General features: G+C 44.0%; 1 protein-coding gene across 1 annotated transcript in view; it reads left to right on the top strand.

Moving 5' to 3' along the window:
- Positions 1 to 5,399: 5,399 nt before the first annotated feature.
- Positions 5,400 to 21,225, top strand: part of CBARP (CACN subunit beta associated regulatory protein) — a 29,446-nt gene continuing 13,620 nt past the window's right edge. The window contains exon 1 of the mRNA XM_069962408.1: positions 5,400 to 5,465. The gene's annotated coding sequence lies outside the window, so the exon portion shown is untranslated. The remainder of the gene's footprint in view (positions 5,466 to 21,225) is intronic.

Genomic DNA, 21,225 nt, shown 5'->3' with positions numbered 1-21,225 from the left:
TAATGTGAATACACGTACTTTTACTACACACAAAAGAATTTTACTATAAAGGGCCAACCCCTTTAAGGGTGGAAATGGTATGGTAAATGATTTACCAATGTTGAAAATTTTAGAAGTAAAGCATGACAATCTGAGTGTATCTGACCATGTTCCAATAAAAAATAGTATTAGATCTTCATGGGGGGGTGGGCATGGTGGAGGAAGGGGTTTAAATGCAATCCCTATTGGTTGAATCTGACTGATACGAAAGAAGTGATTAGAGAAGAACTGGGGAATTTTTTTGTACATAATTTTGGCTTGACAGAAGGGAGAATTGTCTGTGATGCATCTAAGTCCTTTCTTAGGGGTTTGTTGATGAGACAGGTAAGAAGGATGAGGAAGAAATTTAGAGAAAGGTTGGTGTTATTAAAGGGGTTATCTACCTAAAAGCGAAAAAATTAAATGCTAGCTGGTCCTACTCCCCAAGTCTCCCTGAGTATTTTGAGACTTCTCCTGTCTTTCTAGCTGCTGCCATTCCTGAATTACAAGTTTTTCTAAAAGGCAATCTACAACCAAGATAGGAAACTACATTTCCCATCATGCATTTCCCTGATTGGTCAATTTGCGTACTCGCCCCCTTAGCTTTCTTTCCTGCTCACTGCTGTCAGTACTATTGCGCTGTAAACAAAGGACTGTTTTTTCTTAATGATTTTGCATCACATCACCCCAATATATATTCCATACTAGCTGATGATGTAGCAGAGCTGATGCGTGCATGGTGTAGCTATGTGCTGCATAATAGGCATTTGTTTACCGGAGGTAGTGTAGGTTTAGATCTCTGTTTGCTGACTTTGAATAAAAACATTCTAGTTCCATCCAGACTCTAAGAACATCTATAACACTTCCAATATGCAGAGCGGAGACACAAAAACAGGTTAATTTACCTGCATTCACTGACAGCAAGCAGAAATAGAACTATGACTTTTCATATTACAGAAACCTAGGCTCAGGGACACATGTCTATGGAAAAAAACATAGTAATATAGAGGTCACACAGTGATATAGAAGGACACTGTGGGGGCACGCAATAGCACACACACACACACACAGCCTGCTGCAGCCATAGCATACACACACACACACAGCCTGCTGCAGCTATAGCGCACACACACAGCCTGCTGCAGCCATAGCGCACACCACACTCACACACACACATCTTGCTGCAGTCATAGTGCACACCACACACACAGCCTGCTGCGGCCATAACACACACACACAGCCGGCTGCAGCCATAGTGTGCACACACACACGCACACACACGCACACACAGATTGCTGCAGCCATAGCACACACACACAGCCTGCTGCAGCCATAGCACACACACACACACACACACACACACACACACACAGCTGCAGCAGCCATAGAACACAAGAAAAACACACAATCTTCTCCCAGAGAGAAAAGACCACACTGAGGACAGAGGTTACTGTTACACTACTTATGTCTTCTCCTCCTCCTCCTCCTCTTTATTACACAGGATATCTTCATATTACACTGCTGCTCATATACAATCATCCAGCATCCAGGAAGAGAACAGCACAGATCTCCCCCCACACAATGGGCTCTTCCAGCTCAGAAACAAACTGCCAAATAGTGACCGACAACTTCTCCCCGACCACCCTTATGTAATAGGACTAGTGTCCAATTACTGATATATTCCCTGACCCCCCTTATGTAATAGGGCCAGTGTCCTATTACTGATATATTCCCTGACCACCCTTATGTAATAGGGCCAGTGTCCTATTAGAATGTTGCTCATAATATACTGTATATTCATGAGCAAAACTTGTAAAATTCATATCAAAATTCAATTCTACATTTTTAAAAGATTTTTTTAAGGCTGGAGTCGGAGTCGGTACATATTTTTCCGACTCCAACTCTGACTCCAGCCAAAGCTAGCTCCGACCCCGACTCCGACTCCACAGCCCTGCCTGTGATACTAGTCAGGAAACCACCTTCTGAATTGGCCTTAGTCTTGATGGATCTAAGCTTACTAGGAGCTAAAATATTTTTTAGACTTGCTGCCCTTCTGAAGGTGACACCAGGACGGGCAGGTAGAAGCTCTTTCAGAAAGGGATCACGTTTCAGCACATGCCAATGCTTGTTAAGAATGGCCTTTATTCTAACATTATCAGAGGTGAATGTAGTAATAAAATTTAAATCGTGGCTGGTTCCCTCCTTTTCCTGGTAGGAGGCATTGATCTTGGCTTAACGCAGCCGCCTTTTCTCTTGAGTTGGTAACGAGAGATAGTGGGTATTTTTTGGCTAAAAATCTTTTGGTAACTACTTTGCTTTGAACCCTATAATCCTTAAGTCTGGTGCAATTTCTTCGTATGCGAAGAAATTGCCCAAACGGGATATTAAGAAGCCATTTTTTGTAGTGGGCACTCCCAAAGTGCAGATAGCTATTCCCGTCAACTGGTTTAAAAAAAGTTTTGGTTAAAATTCTCTCCTGTTCGTGAAACACCAGGATATCTAAAAACTCTGCATTGTCATTAAAGAGATTGTATGTAAAATCCAGACCCCAATTGTTCTTGTTTAAATCAGAGACAAAAAGCAGCAACTCCTCTTTTGAACCCTTCCAAATGATGAAAATATCATCAATATATCTACCGTAATGCTGGCATCTAGAAAACAAAGGGTGTTGATAGATGACATTCCGTTCAAAACTGCCCACGAAGAGATTTGTGAAGCTGGGCGCGAAAGTGCTACCCATCGCGGTCCCAGTCTCTTGCCTAAAAAGTTGGTTATTAAACTGAAAGATGTTATGTTTGAGGATAAATTGAATACTATCCAGTTTGTTGTGTTGGCATATTTGGATCATTCATAAGAAACTCTGACACAGCCTTACCTCCCAGGTCATGGTCAATGACCGTATATAGAGACGATATATCCATCGTGAGGAAGAGAAAATCGTCCTGCCATGGAATGGCCGTAATTTTCTGGATAAAATGTGAAGAGTCTCTAATGTAGGAAGGAAGACCCTTCACGTGCTGCTGTAAAAAAGAATCCACATATCTAGACATGTTAGACGTCAATGAGTTAATCCCCGAAATTATGGGTCTACCTGGTGGTTTTGTAACACTTTTGTGAATCTTAAGCAAATAATAGAACAATGCAAGTGCCGGTTCGCTATTGGTCAAAAAAACCCTAACTGATGACATGACGTATAAGGCATTATATTCCTTGAGATAAGAGGATTAGAGGTCAGAGGACTATAAAACCTTGTATCTGATAGGAGACGAAGGGCTTCATCCAGGTAGTCCCCCCGATCCAATAGGACAATTCCCCCACCCTTTTCTGCAGCTTTAATTACTATTGTGGGATCATTGGAGAGTGCTTTTAAGGCTATTCTCTCTGGACCACTCAGATTTTGAGGATATTTGATGGACTGTTGAGTGAGTGACTCAAAGTCACTAGATTAGAAAAGATTTCTAAAAATTTCCCTCTACTTTGGTGAGGGTAAAAAATCTACTTCGGTTTGAGACCGCTGTCAAGGGCAGGGGGATCCAGAAGTTCCACATCCGTGTTCGATTGGATATTCACAATGCCATTAGTCTCCTTAATTTCAAAATGTCTTTTTAAAGTCAGTTTCCGGATAAATGAATTCAAATCTAAAAACAGTTCAAAATCATTACTCCTTGTGGTTGGACAAAAACTAAGGCCTTATTCTTTTTTACAGCAGCACGTGAAGGGTCTTACTTCCTACATTAGAGACTCTTCACATTTTATCCAGAAAATTACGGCCATTCCATGGCAGGAAGATTTTCCCTTCCTCACGATGGATATATTGTCTCTATACACGGTCATTGACCATGACCTGGGAGGTAAGGCTGTGTCAGAGTTTCTTATGAATGATCCAAATATGCCAACACAACAAACTCAGTGTATACTGAATAGTATTCAATTTATCCTCAAACATAACACCTTTCAGTTTAATAACCAACTTTTTAGGCAAGAGACTGGGACCGCGATGGGTAGCACTTTCGCGCCCAGCTTCGCAAATCTCTTCGTGGGCAGTTTTGAACGGAATGTCATCTATCAACACCCTTTGTTTTCTAGCATTACGGTAGATATATTGATGATATTTTCATCATTTGGAAGGGTTCAAAAGAGGAGTTGCTGCTTTTTGTCTCTGATTTAAACAAGAACAATTGGGGTCTGGATTTTACATACAATCTCTTTAATGACAATGCAGAGTTTTTAGATATCCTGGTGTTTCACGAACAGGAGAGAATTTTAACCAAAGCTTTTTTTAAACCAGTTGACGGGAATAGCTATCTGCACTTTGGGAGTGCCCACTACAAAAAATGGCTTCTTAATATCCCGTTTGGGCAATTTCGTCGCATACGAAGAAATTGCACCAGACTTAAGGATTATAGGGTTCAAAGCAAAGTACTTACCAAAAGATTTTTAGCCAAAAAATACCCACTATCTCTCGTTACCAACTCAAGAGAAAAGGCGGCTGCGTTAAGCCAAGATCAGTGCCTCCTACCAGGAAAAGAGAAGGAGGGAACCAGCCACGATTTTAATTTAAATTTTATCACTACATTCACCTCTGATAATGTTAGAATAAAGGCCATTCTTAACAAGCATTGGCATGTGCTGAAACGTGATCCCTTTCTGAAAGAGCTTCTACCTGCCCGTCCTGGTGTCACCTTCAGAAGGGCAGCAAGTCTAAAAAATATTTTAGCTCCTAGTAAGCTTAGATCCATCAAGACTAAGGCCAATTCAGAAGGTGGTTTCCTGACTAGTATCACAGGTAGCTTCAAGTGTGGTGTCACTAAGTGCAAGTGCTGTATAAACATCGCCAACAAAATCACTTCCTTTAAATCTAGGGTGTCCGGGGAATCGTTTACCATTAAATCTTTTATCTCGTGTAGTTCCTCATTTGTGATATTCCTTTTAACTTGTTCATGTAGGATCCAGTATGTGGGTCGCACCACACAAGCCCTACGTATGAGAATTAACAAACATAGATCCAATGTTGAACAGGGCTTTTAGCTACACAGTGTATCTAGACATGCTGTGAATTGTAATAACTCTAATTTTTCTTTCTTCACTGTGTTGCCAATCGAACAGATACCAGCTAGTGGACAAAGATATCAGAAGCTTAAGTGACGGGAGAATTACCGGATATATAAACTCAAAACATTGGTACCTGAGGGTCTGAATGAGTATAAACTCTGTGCTTTGTTAATAAATTATAAATGTAAAGTTTCTCATGGTGCACATTTGGATTCTTTTTGGGACAGCGCTGTATTTAGTACCAATTTTTTTTCTTGTTTTTTGCTATTACCCTATGGGCCCTGTTTGAGAGTAACTTGTCCTCGGTATTTTCGGCTTTGCAGTCCCGGATCCTAGCCACCTGCCTACCGCCATATCCTTACGGATTTACAGCCTACAGCCGAAAGGGCACAAAGGTGAGTGGAATCACCCACTCCCCCTATTCTAGTGTCATCTCGGTAAGACACGAGGCGCTGGTGCCCTTGTTTTTTCTCTTTCTATTTGCAGGACATGTCTATGGAAGCAGTGCAGGCAGGGGCGTAGCTAATGTCTCTTGGGCCCTGGCGCAAGCGGTCAACTTGGACCACCCCTTCCTCGACCAATCGATGCTATTGGTTTAATCTCAAGACCAATATTACCAATAATACCAGTATATAGGAAATATCACCATACATATTACCGCCATACTGTTACTAACCAAATCCTGTATACTGAGACCAATATTGTCAATAATACCAGTATACAAGGGACAAATATTACCACCACAACCACTAACATCACCACCATATTGTTACTGACCAAATCCAGTATACTAAATCTATTAAAATACAGTACCAGATTACAAGCAACAAATATTACCACCACATACTGCCTAACACCACCACATACTGCCTAACACCGCCACATACTGCCTAACACCGCCACAGACTAACCCCACCGCTGCTACTGACTAATGCCACCACATACTGACTAACCACCACCGCTGCTACTGAATAACACACTGTACACAGATCACTATCACCTCATCCAGTCATATAGAAGTAGCCCCAGCTCTACGCAGGCTCTGTATACTATATAAATTACAGTGCAGTTATATCAGGTGATTCACAGGGGACGTCTTCTCTGATCAGAGTTCTTCCCTTTTCATCTTCTTTTCCATCTGCCCTGGGCCATTATGAAAACTTCTCTGAGCCACGAATCCACAGAATCTGCTAGACAGACATATTAGGCTCCTCACTCTGGCACCATCCTCATCTCTCTACAAACTGCACATCTGTATTGGCCCCTTTACACCCTCATTTAGTGGGTAAGCTGACTCTACGTGACCCCCCTTATAGTATATGCCCCCCCTCTATGTAGACCACTATAGTTCATGCATTCCTCTGTGCATGCCCTATTGTATACGCCCCCCATGTATTCCCCCTTATAGATGGCCCCCCAATGTTATCCCCCTTATAGATGGCCCCTCAATGTTATCTCTCTTATAGATGGCCCAGCCCAATGTTTTACCCCTTATAGATGGCCCCCTATGTTGTCCCCCTTATAGATGCCCCACGAGTTATCCCCATTATAGACGGTCCCCCCATGTATCCCCCTTTTAGATGCCCCCCGTTATCCCCCTTATAGATGGCCCCCATGTATCCCCCTTATAGATGGCCCCCATTTTACCCCCCTTATAGATGCCCCCCGCATGTTATCCCCTTATAGATGGCCCCCATGTTATGCCCCTTATAGATGCCCCCCATGTTATCCCCCTTATAGATGCCCCCATGTTATCCCCCTAATTGATGGCCCCCATGTATCCTCCTTATAATGGCCCCCATATAATCGTCCTTATAGATGCCCCTATGTATTCCCCTTATAGATGGCCCCCATGTATCCCCCTTATAAATGCCCCCATGTATCCCCTTTATAGATGGTCCCCATGTATCCCCCTTATAGATGGTCCCCATGTATCCCCCTTATAATGGCCCCCGTTATCCCCCTTATTGATGCCCCCAATGTTATCCCTCTTCTATTATGCCCCATGTATCTCCCTTATAATTGCCCCATTATCCCCCTTATAGATGCCTCCCCCCGATACCCCCCTTATAATGGCCCCCCCTGTTATCCCCCTTATAGATGCCTTCCCCCCGATACCCCCCTTATAGATGCCCTCAATGTTATCCCTCTTATGTTGTCCCCCATCTGTGCAAAACAGATAAAAAACAAAAAAAAAACACACAACTCACCTGACAACTCGCTCCCCCGTTGTGGCTCTTCTCTTTTACAGGCTCGGTTTAGCCCCCGGCCGAGGCGCGGCATTGTGGCTCTGTCCTGTCCCTGGCAGCACACACACCAGTGACCTCTGTGTGCGCCGGGGATGTTACTTCCGACACAGGGGGGGGTGCTTGTTATAGACGCTCCCTGTGTCGGAAGTACTTTCCTAGCACACACAGAGTGAGTCACAAGAGGGAGGTCACAAGAAGGAGGGGGGCAGCGGTGGCAAGGGGGGCCTTGCGCCCCCCCCCGGTAGCGGCCCGATGGCGGCGGCCTCCGCTGCGACCGCGGTCTCTACGCCACTGAGTACAGGCGCATAGAGATAATGCAGATAATATCTCCTGGGGGTCGGGTAACCAAGTCAATAGACAGCTAACCCATCCCCCAGAGAGGATATTACATGTCCTGTAGCTACAAAGGGAGGGGGAAGTGGGAGCTAAGCGTGGTCAGATTGGTCCTAGAGTAAAGGATTTTACATGTCCAAAGCTGATAGGATTTTGAAAAAAACAGGGAAATGGTGCAAAGTAGGTTAAACTTTTATATTAGACATAGTGTGGTATTGGGAAGAGGGATCATTTAGAATATTGTTTTTGTTACCTGGATAACCCATTTAACCCTTAGAGGACCAGGCCAATTTCAATTTTAGTGTTTTCACTTTTTCCTCCTTGTGCTTAAAAGGCCATAGCACTTGCATTTTTTCACCTAGAGACCCACATGAGCCCTTATTTTTTGCGCCACTAATTGAACTTTGCAATTACAGGCTGAATTTTTGCATATAGTATGCTGCAAAAGCCCCAAAAAATTAAATGTGTGGTATAATAAAAAAACACATACTTTTTTTTTGTTTTTTTTTATGCCGTTCACCCTGGGGTATAACTGTCTTGTTATATATGTTCCTCAAGTCGGTATGATTACAACGATATGTAACTTGTATAACTTTTATTTTATTTGATAGCTTTTGAAAAATTCGAACCATTTTTACAAAATACATGTTCCTTAAAATCGCTCTATTCCCATGCTCATAGCGCTTTTATCCTTTGGTCTATGGGGCTGTGTGAGGTGTCATTTTTTGCGCCATGATCTGTACTTTCTATCGGTACTTTGATTGCGCACAAAGCACCCAGGATTGCACGGCCCCCCTCATAACTCCCCCAGCGACGCCAGGACATACAGATACGCCCTGGGTCGTCTAGGCGTTAAGGAAGGTTATTACTTCAGAAAAAGGATAAACACGCTGGAGGCTAAAAAAGTGTGTAGTACAGTTGAGTCAATTAAGATGTTTCTCCAAGAGAATGCTTTGAATCAGGACAGGTTTAATGGGGCACGCTATGGGTAAGGTTTTAGCTAACTTGGTAAAAGAAGGGGGTCAAAGAATTATAACTACAATTAGAGACCATGGGGTATGGTTGTAAAGAGATTCTAGTAAAATAATGGAGGTCTTTGTGAACTGTTTCGGTTGGAACATGCTCACTGTGTTCCCTTTTAAAAATCCACCACCAGGCAGTTCCCCAAGAACCATGTTGGTTAAAATATTATGTTCACACAACAGGGACAGGGCCCTTACAAGAGCTAGGGATAAACGTGAAATATCATATACTGGTGCCAAAATCTCATTACATCCAGGATATGCACAGGGGACACAAAAAAAGAGAAGTTCTTTTAGAGAAGTCAAGAAACGGTTAACTAAGGTAGATACAACTATAGTTATTATTTTTTAAAACAGCACAAGAAGTAGCAAAATGGTTTGAAGGTGTCTCTGAATAGTATATAGGATCAGCATAAGCTTGTAGAGGTTTCAAAGGAAAAGGTATATGACGCTTTGTATGTTTTTGGATATCTAAATTGTGTCACGGACAATATCCAGAATAGGAAGTCAACCAGTGTGAGATCTGGGGTTTCCCCCTTACACACTTTATGCAGTGAGGTTGAATGGTATGACGCAAATTTTGAATCCAGATAAGATCGTACGCTCTTATCGTATGATTCTGCTTCCAGTATAGATTTGGTTTTGTGTCAGCAAGTCAGCTGTGAATTTTGTGGGAAACAAAAAATATGAGCCCAGGTCTATTTAGGACCATTCACTCCTTGTTGTGGAGATTTTGCCCATGGAAATACCCATAGTGTCAAGTTTGTAGTCAAAAATTTAAAATATAACTTTTATTCCATCAGTTAAAATGTAGACTACACATAATAAATCAGATAATCCAAATCAATGCCACACAGCAGCATTTGATGACCAATGTGTAGATACTAGGCAGAAACAGGTATTATTTAACGGGTCACAGTACTTACAGTTTGATGGATTCAGGGTAATTACCCCTTGTTTGATAGTAGAGGCTAAGGGAATAAAAAATTTCACAGTATTGAACTGTACCTAAAAAATTCTCGTGATACATTGGCATCCCTCACTCAGGCACAACTCCTTTGCCCCCAAACTGTCCCTTTCTTAATACACAAGGTCATCAAAAAAGAGGTGTCATGGTATATCAAAGTGGAAAAAGCCATTACCTCTATTCACACCAACAAAAGCACCTCAACGCGTTTTCCCCCCATTGCTTACTCAGCCAATAGATGATAGTTTGCAATAAAGAAGCATACACTGAAAAATAACCGTTCTTAAACACGTACTTCTGTTTTACTTTATTTGTTTTGATGTACATGTACTGTTGTAAAAAAATTGAAAACTCTTACTAAAAACTATTGAAAGAGAAAAATAACCAACATTATCATACATCACTCTCCTCTGCTGTTCATCCACAAGCACTATTAAACCGGCGCAGGTACACTTAGTGAACCGCACGCCGGGCCGGTTCCAGGTCCATAGTAGGGATGCGCGGACCGTCGGACTTTTGGTCCGAAAGCAGTCCGCTCTCTCATCATGTTTTTGATCACGGCCCCATAGTTACGTTCCTGGGAAAATGCGGCCAGAATATTCCAGGGAATTCAACAGCGATTCCCTGGAATATAATGGCCGCATATTCCCGTGAGCGCAACTATGCGGCCGGGATCAAAGACATGATGAGAGAGCGAACTGCTTTCAGACCAAAAGTCCAAGCAGTTTGCTCATCTCTAGTCCGTAGGTGGCGCGCATGTGTCACTTCCGGCAAGACGGAAAGCATTGTGGCCATCTTTCTTTCAGTGGAACGCTCACTCAAATGCTCACTCAATGATACACAATAATCCCCAATGTCCCCAATGTGGTCGCCTATTCTCCACCTCATCTGTCTCCTAGTCTTGCCAACATAGTTCAGCTGACATGTACAAGTGCAAACATAGACATCTCCTGTTTTACCACAGTTCCCAAAATCTCTGATTGTATGTTTGTCCTGTGGCGTGGCTGGTGACTGTTTTTTGTTCACAACATAGGATCATACAGGTTGCTATAGTAGGTGTTTTCGGTGTCATAAATTGTCATTATTCCTTTAATATAAGCCATTGTTCCAGTGCATTAATCAACAGCTCAATTATTTGCTCAGAAAAAATGTCAGTGGGATCAGACTCAAGGATCCTTTAGGTGCTCTCGTCTTATAACAGATTTATACACATTACTTTATAATCATTTGGAGTGAGCAGTATTAAATTTCCCCTCTTATCCAAGGGTTTAAAAATTATGGTGGGATCTAATTCCAATCTCCTAAGAGCTGCCATCTCCTCCCTTGATAAATTATTTATAAATTATTTGCTTCATTTATACTGTAAAATTGCTCATCTTTAGTAGGGATGATTTATATAGAGCATTTACCCTGGTGCAGTAGAAAGAAGGGCTGAGTACCTTTAGGGACAACTTGACCCCAGGTTCTGATAGTCTATGATTTTAGTCTATCCTTCCACAAATTAGTACTGTTTGTTCTGTCCAGGTCTGTCTGCAAAATGTTATTCGTTTTGCCTTCATATTTTACATATTCACAAAAATGAGTGAATTTACGTAATGATGTCACTAGCCTCCCAGACCCCCTTAAAAAGGTCACATGGTTGCTTGGAGGCCATTTTGCTTTGTCATTTTTGCTTCCCTTTGCTGTTAGAGAGTTGTCTCAGATTTCTCTGCTCAATTAGTCACAGTTTTTGTCAATTTTCTTCATTGTAAAGATGACTGGTCCTGTTGCTGATGACATATTGTGCTGAATAAGTCAAAGATATTGGATTCACCACATTTTCGTTTTCACTGATGGAACCCCCAAATTATTATTTATGAAGATATAAATTGGTGAAATCGTAAAAAAAATGCAATATGGTAACTTTTGGTGGGTTCCTGTGTCTACGTAATGCACTATACGCTGAAAGCGACATGATACCATTATTCTATAGCAGAAAAAAAAGGAGGATTCTATAGCAGTGCTTCTCAAACTTTTTCTACTGGAGCCTCACCCAACAGACCAAGGCATTTCCCGGGCCTCACCAGACTGACCAAGAGGGTACCTGGTCCTCACCATCTGTGGTGAAAGTCCATTTAAAAGCTGAAAATAATGCTAGGGCTACCTTCCATCTCCCAAGCTCTAGATCAGGGGTGGGGAACATCCGACCTCTGACACCTCCGGATGCGGCCCGCGTCTCTCCTGTGACGTGCGGCGCTCTGAAGAGGAAGGAGCCGGCATCCACCGCATCCTCCTGTGTCTGTGACAGCTGCCAGGAGGGTGCTGTGAGTTCCGGCCCCTTCCCCACTAGAGCGGCGCACGTCTTTCTTCTCCTGTGGGCCGTGCGCGATGACGTCATTTCATCGCGCTGCGCCTGCAGGAGAAGACAGGCACAGAATAGAGGGGAGAGAAAAGGACCTGGGCTGTGTGGGAGGGGAGGAAAGGTGAGTGAGATGTTTCTTTTTTTTATTTGGGGCAGACACTGGAGTTAACTATGCTACCAGGGGCATGACTGGGGAGGGGGGGTAAACTAGAGCCACCAGGGACATGACTGGGGGGGTTAACTAGGCTACCGGGGACATGGCTGGGGGGTTAACTAGGCCACCAGGGGCATGACTGAGGGGGGGTTAACTAGGCCACCAGGGACATGACTGGGGGGGTTAACTAGGCTACCAGGGGAATGACTTGGGGGGTTAACTAGGCTACCAGGGGCATGACTAGGGGGTTAACTAGACTACAAGGGGAATCACTGGGGGTTAACTAGACTACAAGGGGCATGCTAAGGTGCTGCTAAGGCTAGGTTCACACTGCGTTTTCAACATCCGTTTAACGGATCCGTTTTTTGCAAAAAACGGATTGCAAAAAATGGATGCATTTGTGTGCATCCGTTTTTGATCCGTTTTTCCATTGACTTCCATTATAAAAAAAACTGATCAAAACGGATGTGTTTTTTTGACGCACAATAAAGTACTTTTTTAACAGTTAAAAAAAACGGATCTGTTAAACAGATGCTGAAAACGCAGTGTGAACCTAGCCTAACCCACGCTACTAACTGCCGCGCACAGTATGCGGCCCTAGAATGATTTTATTAATGCCCGACCGGCCCTCGACATAGAAAAGGTTTCCCACCCCTGCTCTAGATAATAAAGCAAGTATAAAATAAATTAATAATGTTGCTAAGATTTTTGCAAACAGCAAAAGGACTGTGCAGATCATAGTTACTCTTGTGAAAACTGGCTCCCCAGCTGGGCCTCACCAAAAACTAGGGGGCGCCTCACTGATAAGGCCCGCCTCACAGTTTGAGAAGCACTGTTCTATAGGACAGTCCGAACACAACCATTTGCAGGTTTACACAGATTCTCTAATGTTATATATTTTTTTTAATGAAATCCTTTTTTTTGCAATTAATTATTAATAAAATTGGCCTATTGTGACGCTTATAATGGTTTTATTTTTTCACCTACGGGACTGTATGGGGTGTCATTTTTTCCGCCATGATCTCTAGTTTTTCTTAATACCATATTTGTGGGACTTCCGGTTCCGGCGCGTGCATGAGAGGACGCGTGTGAGCTAGCTCCGCTCCGGACCCCTCATTTCCCGGTTATCCCTGCTATTTACTCAGGTGTCTGCCCTTATCAGGTCCCGCGGCACCTGGGGACTACATGGACAAGTTTGTCAGCCGTAGCGGGGATCAACAAGCCCATACTCGCCTGCCGAGGCGGGATAAAGATAAGCTGCAGCCAGCCAAGATGGCGACGAGCTCCCAGCGCACTGCGCCACAGCCTCAAGGTCCCAGCTCTGCACCGCTTGCTACAGTGAGTACTGATGAGAGTGGAGAGGAGGTGATTTTACCACAAGCGGGACTGTCATGCAAAACAATAGCTGTGGAAGTGGCAAAAATTCTTTCACCGGATCTTACTGCTGCACTGCAAGCCACAGTAGCTGAAGCACTTAAGCAACTACAGGGCGAATTGAATGTACACTCAGCCCAGATAGGGGACCTTGAACAAAGAGTAAATGTACTGGAAGACAAATTAATGGGGACACAGGCTCAGGTAAAAACCCTGATGAAATCCAACACTGCGCTTGTCACTAAAATCGATGATTTAGAAAACAGATTGCGCAGGAACAACCTTAGGGTTGTGGGGCTGCCGGAGACTGTTCCTGCTCATCAGTTGGCGCAGTTATGTGCAACGGATATCCCACAAGCGCTTGGTCTGTCAGTAATATGCACAGTAGAAGGGGCACATAGAGTAGGCACTCTCAAAAAACCAGCGTCTCAGTCTGCAGCGGGACCTCAAAAAGCACAATAAGTCATAGTACGCTATTTGAACTATGTGGAAAAGACGCCTCTGATGGTGCAAGGTCATAAGTTACTACTCTTTGGCGACTATTCTGCAGAGGTGGCAAAGAAGCGAAGAGCCTTTGCTCCGATATGCACAATGTTGGTACAACGTCAACTGCGATTTTTCCTACAATTCCCCGCCACCCTACGTGTCTATCTTGGTGACGGCAAAACAGAGACATTCTACAACCCTGAGGACGCACATGTTTTTCTACAATCCTACCAGGAAGAGATGGACGAACAGGAGGATACGAGAAAGAGAAAGCGCAGAGATAAAGCCCCATCACCCGTTTCAGTGGACTGAACGAGCCCGACTTTTTCTGCTGTGATTTCTTCAAGTTGGAGGAGATTTGTGGTTTCACCACATGTTTACAGATGTTTGTTGACGTGTTCTTTTTTATATGCATATTTTCTTTTTTTTCTGGCCGTTAGCCCGTCAATTTACATAAGTGCATATTGCTATGCCCAGGACGCTATGCAGTTTTATTTTGATCTCACCTGAGACATTACTAGGTCTGATGATCCTAATTCGACATTACTCGCCTTAATAGTTTACGTCCGGTTTAAGGGGGAGTTTGTGAAGTGTTAGTGAATACTCCGGGAGGAGGGTTTAGGAAGGGGAAATGACGGAGAACGAGAGAGATTATTTTGGGTCCTCTCCCCTTTGAGGAGGTGCAATGGCTCCTTATGGTGGAGCATGAAAAAAGTGGAGTCGAAAAGAATGACTACATTGCTAGTTGGGTGCTGTTTTGTTTGGTTTTGGGTCTGTTGGGGGTTGGGGTGGGGGGAGGGGTGGGTTGTTGGGTTGGGTTGTTGGGTTGGGAGGGTGGGTGGGGTGGGTTCTCCTCTTTCTTTCTCGTCCAGGTTGGTCAGTAACTCATGCCTTGCCTCCCTTAAGTCTCTAAACTCATTGAGTGTGCGGAGCCTTACTGCTAGTCCTACCTTATCTTCCCGCACATGAATATAGTAACATGGAATGTTAAGGGGCTTCGATCCCCCAATAAACGCATGAAAATACTTCATCATCTTAAGCGCTTAAATGCAGATTGTGCGATTTTACAGGAAACACATCTGGAAGAGTGTGACTTTCACAGAATGAAGTTGTGGGTGGCACACATACTCGGTTCCCCAGCTAGGGGAGGCAAGGTGGCAAGTACTACTCCTCCTACACAAGAGGTTAAACTGTACAGTTCTTTCCCAGTCCTCAAATCAGGATGGCAGGTACTTGAGAGTGGTGCTAGAGGGACAAATGGGACGCCTAAGTTTGTATTGCCTGTATGGGCCAAATGACTGTAACACTTCTTTTTTTCTTACATTAGAAAATGACATCTTGTCTGATCCCGAACGGGATATTCTAGTGGCCGGAGACCTGAATACAGTTCTAGATCCCAGCGAGGATCGTAAGGGACGTTTAAGTAGGGTAGGCCATCGCACCACACATGATTCTGTCTTGCCAGGATTTTTGGCCGCCACAGGTCTCATTGATGTGTGGCGCCTCAGAAACCCTGCTGAGAGAGAATATACCTTCTTTTCACCCGTTCACGACACATGGTCTAGGATAGACTATTTACTAGCGTCCCCTTCACTATTGCAAAAAATCAGGTCAGTCCACATACTAGACCTAGTCATATCTGATCATGCCCCCCTCGCAGTGAACATAATGGACACTTTCTCGAAAGGATCAGACATTATGTGGCGCTTTCCTACTTTTCTCACATCAGATGAGACATTTCTAGCACTCTTGAAAGGATGGTGGATGGACTATCAGGCGACAAATAATCAACACATAGGTGAACCCTTTCTTTATTGGGAAACAGCAAAGGCTGTAATCAGAGGCAGGGTGATAGGGTATGTCGCATGAATGAAAGCCAAATCACTTAAACAATACACGGAATCTAGTGATAAGCTCCGACAAGCCTACCCTTCTTATTTAGCAAAACCGGGAGTGGAGACAAAGGCCAAATGGCTGGAGGCAAAGGATTTGCATGAACTTTGGACGGATAGAGTAGAGCAATTTAAAGGGGACATCCAGAAAAATGACTTTTACCGTTTTGGAAATAAAGCTGGTTCGCAATTGGCGAAGTTGGCCAAAGGTAGGTATGTACCCCCCTATATTAGCGGTGTAAATAACAAAGCGGGCAAGTTAGTACAACAACCTAAAGAAATAGCTGAGGCATTCGGGGAGTATTATAAGGGATTATATACCCAAGCACCAGTAGACATGGATAGGAGACGGAGACTATTGGAATCTCTCTCCTTGCCCACTCTATCAGGGGATGACTTGGAATTCTTAAATGCGGCAGCCACAAAGGAGGAGATTATAGGCATCATCAAATCTCTGGCAAACAGAAAGGCACCTGGCCCAGATGGGCTATCTGCCGAATTTTACAAGGCATTACCAGAGGAAACAGCCACGACATTATTAACAGTGTTTGCGCACATTATAAGCAGCAGGAGTTTCCTTCCATCGGGCAACTTACCCTGACACGCACACTGATGCCTACAGACCCATATCTCTAATTAATGTAGACATAAAAATCTTGTCCAAATTATTGGCCAATAGACTAGCTACCATATTACCGAAACTGATAGGCCCGCACCAGGTAGGGTTTGTCCAAGGTCGTTCGGCAGGAACTAATCTGCGTTCAGTGTTAGCAGTTCAAGACTGGATGGAAGCAAACAGGTACTCAGTCCAAGGCTTTCCAGCACTGCTAACACTGGACGCAGAGAAAGCCTTCGACAATGTAAATTGGAATTGGCTACATCTCGTCCTACGAGAGATGGGAATCCAGGGCTCCTTTCAAACCTATCTATCTGCAATGTATAGCTCACCTCAAGCGAAAGTTCATCTTTTAGGGCACTTGTCTGGTTCCTTCCCCCTTTCCAAGGGTACCAGACAAGGATGCCCTCTTTCGCCGCTACTATTTGATCTTGCGTTTGAGCCACTGGCTAGGCACCTGATCAAATCTGACATATTCTGCGGCATTAAGGTAGGAGATATTGAGGTTAAGGTCTCCTGTTTTGCAGACGACCTATTGCTATACCTGGAGTCCCCACAAGATCACCTGGAAGGGATCCTTCCCTGCCTGGCTGAATTGGGTCAGTTCACAGGCTATAAGATTAACGAATCTAAGAGTCAATTACTCTTCTTGAGGGGAGTCCTTGGAAACTTTATCTCCCGCGTACAGATAGAGAGAAAAGCTATCAAATACCTAGGTATTAAATTAGGTAAATTCCCATCCCAGCTATATGCCTTAAATTACCAGCCCCTAATATCTAAGATTGTTTCTGAGTTGTCCCGATGGATGGATCTCCCTCTTTCTTTTGTTGGTAGGGCACATCTACTAAAGATGGTGAGTTTCGCTCGCCTTCTGTACCCTCTACAGACAATCCCTCTCCTGCTGAAGCACGCAGATCACATGAGATTGCAGTCTGTATTTATCCAATTTTTGTGGAAAAAAAGAGACCTAGAATAGCATACACTAAACTAGCCTTACCAAAACTGCAGGGGGGTCTACAATTAGCTCTCCTTAGAGTTTATAATTTAGCTGCTTTGATGTGACATGCCAGAGACTGGGTCCATGAAACCAGGTTTTTCTCTAATCTTTCCCTAGAGCAAGCCTTAGCTGGGAAATACGGGCTGCTACACTACAAATTCTCGGAGTTGCCCACTGCTGTGAAATCTAGTCTGCTTCTGCGGGACACTATCCAGGCTTGGAAGGCGGTCCGCAAATTATATGGGCTACCACATTGCTTATCAAAATATATGCCCTTAGGGAAAAATGGCCTCCTCCCACGGACTAGACATGCTATTCAGCTCTCTCAGTGGGGCCCGAAAGGCATTACAAAACTAGGGGACATGCTCAAGCCAGATACGGGATGTTTTGAGCCATGGGACGCTTTATGCTCTAAATACACCCTAAACCCGCACTGTTTTCTTACATACGCACATGTAAAAAGCTTTTGCCACTCTAGAGTCAGGGATCTTTCTAAGACTTCGATGACCTTATGGAGTCAGACCAACAGGCAGCGACCATTTCTCTTCTCTATACCACTCTCCGGAGACAAATCTTACGCAGGGAAAAGGTGGATGTTTTTAAGAAGTGGGCTAGGGAACTGGAAGATGACGATTTACCAGCAGGAATATTGAAGGGTCTGGAGGGTGTACGTAAAGCAATAGTGAACGAACAATGGCGTGAGATGTACTTCAAAATGATTCATAGGGCTACCTATGCCTTTGATTTATCCTTTGCAAATGCTCCGGCTCACTACCTACGTGCCTGCCCGTCATGCCAGATGGATAGCGCAGGTCTCTTACACGGGCTATGGTCTTGTCCTGAAGTAGAAAAGGTGTGGACTGAGGCATTTGCGTTTGCCCACAGAGTGTGGGGAGTCTCGCTACCTTTCACCCCTCAAATCGCCATCTTTCATATCCTCACATTGGAAACACCGGATCTGGATCTTAACCATACTCCGGCTCACATTATTCACACATTTCTCCTAGTGGTAAAAAAATGTTTATTACGACATTGGCTACAAACCTCTGTACTGACTTTGCATGAAATAACTAACACAATGTCCCACATACTCCACTTAGACCGTATAGAAACAGAATGGCATAAGGAAAAAGGGACAAAACACTTCTTCAAAAAGTGGAAGGCTTTTATTGAATACCAATATACATCCGCAGAAATAGAGTGACTTATGAAGGTCTTCAGGTACACGGAGTGGTACAATAAGGAGGCATTGACTAATTTGTTAGGTAAGCTTCAATTACCAGATAGGAGACTTACTTGAGAGGAACTTTACCTGGCCGAGAGGGGAAGGGGTAAGTGGGAGGGTAAATTGTTTTGGGAGGGAGGGTTGAGTTGGGTAGCGGGAATTAAGGAAAACTGTTTGTCATTTTGTCCTTTCATATGATGTCGCGTATGTACCCTGATCGGGCAGGAGCGAGACACTTAAATTCTTGCAGTGACTTGATGTAATATTTTCCCAAATGTATTGTGTACGCCTTTTCCTTACTTTGGACTGTCTGTCGGGTTTTCTGCATGTTGGTGCCATTGTTGTTGGATATGACATCTTCTGATCTGTTCACCAATAAAATGTTTTTGGAAAAAAAAAAACATATTTGTGCAGCTCGGACATTTTGATCACTTTTTAATACATTTTTTAAATATATAATGTAAAAAAAAATTGGCAATCCTAGCGCTTTTTTCACTCTTTTCGTTTACGCCATTTGCGATAACGGTTGTTATATTTTAAAGGGGTAGTGCGGCGGTAAAAAAATTATTCACAGAATAACACACATTACAAAGTTATACAACTTTGTAATGTATGTTGTCTGTGAACGGCCCCCTTCCCCGTGTCCCACCACCCCCACCCGTGTACCCGGAAGTGTAGTGCATTATACATACCTGATCCGTGTCGACAAGCGTCCGCCATCTTGTGCCAAACGTCATCTTCGGCCGGCTGGCCCGAACACCTCCGATCTTCCCGAGTGCCGGCCGCCCTCTGCCGCGTCATCAGCTGCTGATGACGCCGGCCAAAGATGACGTTTGGCACAAGATGGCGGACGGACGCGACACGGATCAGGTAATGTATAATGCACTACACTTCCCGGTACACAGGTGGGGGTGGTGGGACACGGGGAAGGGGGCCGTTCACAGACATAACATACATTACAAAGTTGTATAACTTTGTAATGTGTGTTATTCTGTGAATAATTTTTTACCGCCGCACTACCCCTTTAAGATCGGACAAATATGCACACTACGGTATATTATATGTGTACTTATTTTTATATGTTTTATATATATATAATGGGAAAGGGGGGTGATTTTAACTTTTAGACAAAGGCATAGCATTGATCAGTGTAATAGGCGTTCTGCTCATTGAGCCTGCCTGTGATAGGCTCATTGAGCAGAGAGCTGATCAGACCACACGGGGGCAGGTAAGAGACCTCTGGTGGTCCGATACAGCGATCGGGACCCCCGCAGTGTGACTGCGGGGGTCCCAATCGGTAAGTGACAAGGGACTGCCCTTGTCACTTACACTTAAACACTGCGGTCGCACCACAGCTTTTAAGGGGTTAACGACACGCTGCAGCGCAATCGCTGCAGCCTGTCATTAACGGTGAGGGCCAGGCTGCTTACTGCAGCCGGCCCCCACCTCCTATGAAGCGCACTCCACTCCGGAGCGCGCTTCTTAGCTCTGGACGTACCGGTACGCCCTTGGTCGTCTGGGGACAGAATTCCAGGGTGTACCAGTACGTGCTTAGTCATCTAGGGGTTAATGCCCTTTTGCCCCATATTATTCTGCTAGTAAATCTGTCTTTCATTTTGTATTGTTTTCTTTTCAATAGATAATTGTAACCATAGTTACATTCCCACATTACACCATTTGTCCCCCACCGTACATTACGTTTTTGTACATCATTTCTGCCTGCTATTTTCACTCTTTTATTATTGCTGCTATATTATTATTTCTTTCTTTCTTTAACAGATTTCTTTCCACAGGGAACTCCTTTGTCTCTCTGCGTTACGAGTTCCTGCTGGTTTGTTTGACGATTTATGTTCTTGTCCAAATTACTAGGCTATATTAGAAATGTCGATAATCGTGAGGCCAGGGTTGCAGGAACATCGCTAGCTACAGCTAAAAGCTTTCCTTTAAAGAAATTCTGTACCCACAATCTGACTCCCCCAAAACACTTGTACCTTCGGATAACTGCTTTTAATCCAAGATCTGTCCTGGGGTCCGTTTGGCAGGTGATGCAGTTATTGTTCTAAAAAACAACTTTTAAACTTGCAGCCTGTGCCCTACGGGAGTGGCCTAGATTGTGTATGCATTAGGCTGGCACAACCCCTCTGTCCCTCCTCCCCGCCCTACTGATCATTAGGAATGCTCCAGGCAGATTGCCTACTATTCCCCACCAGTGTCAGTCCTGTTTAACCCCAGCACATGGGCTGGATCATTAAGACACCTGTGCAAATGTTCAGCATAAAGAAAATGTTCCAGTGGCATTCCTAATGATGAAGAGGGTGGGGAGGAGGGACGGAGGGGTGGTGCAAAGTTAGGGCACAGATATTCTAAGCCACGTCCGTAGGGCACAGGGCTGTAAGTTTAAAAGGGTTTTTTTAGGACAATAACTGCATCACCTGCAGAATGGACCACAGGACAGATCTAGGATTAAAAGCAGCTATCCGAAGGTACAAGTGGTTTGGG

This window comes from Dendropsophus ebraccatus, chromosome 3, assembly GCF_027789765.1.
Source record: "Dendropsophus ebraccatus isolate aDenEbr1 chromosome 3, aDenEbr1.pat, whole genome shotgun sequence".
NCBI lineage: Eukaryota > Metazoa > Chordata > Amphibia > Anura > Hylidae > Dendropsophus > Dendropsophus ebraccatus.
Note: the sequence above shows the minus strand (reverse complement) of the source record. Positions and strands in the feature narration are given on the sequence as shown.